Source organism: Panthera onca, chromosome D2, assembly GCF_046562875.1.
Source record: "Panthera onca isolate mPanOnc1 chromosome D2, mPanOnc1 haplotype 2, whole genome shotgun sequence".
In the NCBI taxonomy this organism is placed as follows: Eukaryota; Metazoa; Chordata; class Mammalia; order Carnivora; family Felidae; genus Panthera; species Panthera onca.
In genome coordinates, this window is record NC_138349.1 from 71254259 (window position 1) to 71257097 (window position 2839).

A 2839-nucleotide genomic window follows, 5' to 3' on the forward strand; every position below is an offset into this window, starting at 1 on the left:
ACTCTAATTAGCAGCTTGGATGCTCCCCTCATAAGCTGAGTGGGGGTTCTGGCTGCCTGGTCCCCAGAGCTCTTTTTTTCCTGGCCCTTTTCTAAGCCTTGCCCTCCGGCCGCCTATGGATTCTCTGCTCCCCTATTGTATTTCCGGTAAATCCACTTTTTAACTTAAGGTAGCCAGACTTGTTTTCTATTGGTTCAGTAAAGCGCTCTGATTAATGCCTTTCCAGAACTCTGGCCTTTGAGTCCCAGGCTGATAGATACATACCCCTCACCCCATCCAGAGAGAAGAATGTGCCAGTTTTCAGTTCTTCTCATTCCCGCAGGAGAAAATGGAAGGGGTAGTCAGGGGATCCCCCCTAACTGGAGAAGCCTTATTAATGATCATCGAGACCTCTCAGGTTTGACGTTCAGATTTTAAAAAATAAAAAAGTACTCATCATTTTATCCCCCAGAAGGTTTTGTTTTGCTTCAGTGCACCCTCAACAGGATGCCTACCGCCCATTTCCCTGTTTCTCAGAAAGCATTTCCTCTGGTTCTGAGGCACTCCGCTCTCAGTGTCCCTGCTCGGAACACTTTGTCCCGCAGCATCTTTATCTTATTTGACGTTTTCCTCACTTATTTGGTTTTGAACCAAAGAAATTTCCAGCTCCAGTTCCAAACCAAGATGTTCCTACTGCACAGTACCACAAGCTCCCTGCTCCTCCCGTGAGCATGGTCCCTGATGCTGCTGGAGGGGCCGGGGCTTGGGGGGTAACTGTTAATTGACACATTGCAAATGGATGGTTTGCAGACGGAAAACAACAGCCAGCAGTGATGTTTCGCTTGGACGGAACCATTCTTTTTCTTTTTTTAAAACAACTTGGCAAGCAATTTAAAAGCAGGCGGTTTCGCGTGAAAGGAAAATCCAGATTTCTGGCGTTGTCCCAAACCACAGGCTGCGACAGCAGAGAGCCCGCATCCCCCAGAGCACAGTGGAGCCCCGCACTGCCAGTTTGCCCCAGTCCTCAGCTCTCCCTGTTGTCGCCCTGGCACTGAGGCTGAATGTCGCCGGTGCCTACCTGCCGCTTCTGTTGTTCTCCCTGAATAAGAGGTAGAAAAGGCCACTTGTTGGAAGAAAAATGGAACGGGGCACATGAGCGGGGCTACCTAACAGCTGCAGAGTCTGCCCTGCACAAAGGGCATGAAACAGAGCTGATAGAGCCCCCCTTGGCATGCCAGCCACGCCCCGGGCACCGAGCTGCATCAGCCCCGAGGGGCCGTCCTGTTCTCATTTGTTCAAAGCCTTCGTTACAGGCCAGCAGGGTCGGGGCACAGTGTAGACGCAATGCGTGCCTGCGTTGAAATAGTAAAATTCCGCCTGCTCTACTTACGTATGCTGCCCGGCCAGCTCCTGTAGACATTTGGATTTGCAGTTCTCGTTTTCTTCTCATTATTCCTACTGCTTCCTACGCCACCGTGATATTGGATTTTCAGGACGACCTAGAATATGAGGAGGGTTTTCCCAACCAGGGACTGACAAGATGATGCCTTTTCTCTTACTACAAATACTCTAAGCCGACTTTTGGGCTTCCCTCACCCTGTTCTGTTTACCCACCGGGTCACTCGTACATCAGCAAGATCCATGCGCCTGCCCGTGTCTCCCAGCTGAAGTGACCTCACCATCCGCTACACCCAGCCAGATTATGTCCACATTTTGGGGTCATAGCGGATGTCCGTTTGTTTTCTATGCCAACCGCCTTTACGTGGAAGAGCAGTATGGGGAATAATGTGTTTTCCACCCCGAGATCCCCACTTGGGGGCTCCTGCATTTATCTCTAAGAGTCCAGGAATGTCGGCCGCTGACCGAGAACAGCTTCCCCCCCAGGGTTCTGTCCCCTCCCGGGGATACCCTGCAGCCGATGAATGGCTGACACAGAATTCCTTAAAGGATCTGCTTAAGTGCCTGTCGCAACTTCAAGACAGGGTGGCTTTTCCCTCTGCCAATCCTGCTATCTTCTTTTCCAGAGAGAGAGAGAGAGAGAAAGGGAGAGGTTTTAAGGAATTCACCCATGCAATTGTGGTGGCTGGCAAGTCTGAACTCCATAGAGCAGGCCAGCAGCCTGAGAACTCAGGAAAGAGTTGAGGCTGCAGTCTTAAGAAGAATTTCTTCTTCCGGAAAACTGGTCTCAGCGCTCAGCCTTAGTCTTCAACTGATTGAACGAGGCCCACCCACGTTATGGAAAGTAATCGGCTTTACTCAAAGTCTACTGAATTCAATGTTAATCATATCTTTTTTTTTTTTTAAAGGTAACATTTAGATTGGTGGTTGACCAAACATCTGGGCACCAGAGCCTAGCCACGGTGGAAATTAACCATCCTATCAGACCTCCCCCAATGGGATCTATTGTCATTTACTCGGGTAACTGTGCCTTGAGGCAAAAGGGAATTCCCAGTCCTTTCAAGGATGTTGGACACAGGGTCTGGATTGACATTGATACCTGGGGCCCCTGGTGGGTGGCAAAACCCTCAGATTGGTTTCTCGACCTGCACGGTAAAAGGTGTTAACGTCGGGAAGACCAAGAAGCTCTAAACTCCTCCCACCTCGTGCCAGGGCAGCAGGTGGCAAAGAACGCCCCATTCCACGGAGACTGTCAGAGACGAGTGCTAACTTTACAACGTAACGAACGCAAGAGTGACGGTTCTGCGTTAACCTAATATAATTCACGAGTCCGTCCTCCGCAAAAAGTCAGTGGATCGTGGCCAATGACAGCAGGTGACCACAAGTCTCACCAAGCGCACCGGCTGTGTTGAATGTGGCCTCTTCGCTGGATTGACCTCCAGCATGTAGTATGTGGCCATTG

At 50.4% G+C, this 2839-nt stretch overlaps 1 long non-coding RNA gene across 1 annotated transcript; it reads right to left on the minus strand.

Moving 5' to 3' along the window:
• Positions 1-849: 849 nt before the first annotated feature.
• Positions 850-1648, minus strand: LOC132684608 (uncharacterized). The gene is made up of 3 exons (XR_009612747.2): positions 1594-1648; positions 1370-1478; positions 850-1078 (listed from the first exon to the last, which is right to left on the minus strand). It is a non-coding gene; the product is annotated as an uncharacterized LOC132684608 (long non-coding RNA).
• Positions 1649-2839: the final 1191 nt, after the last annotated feature.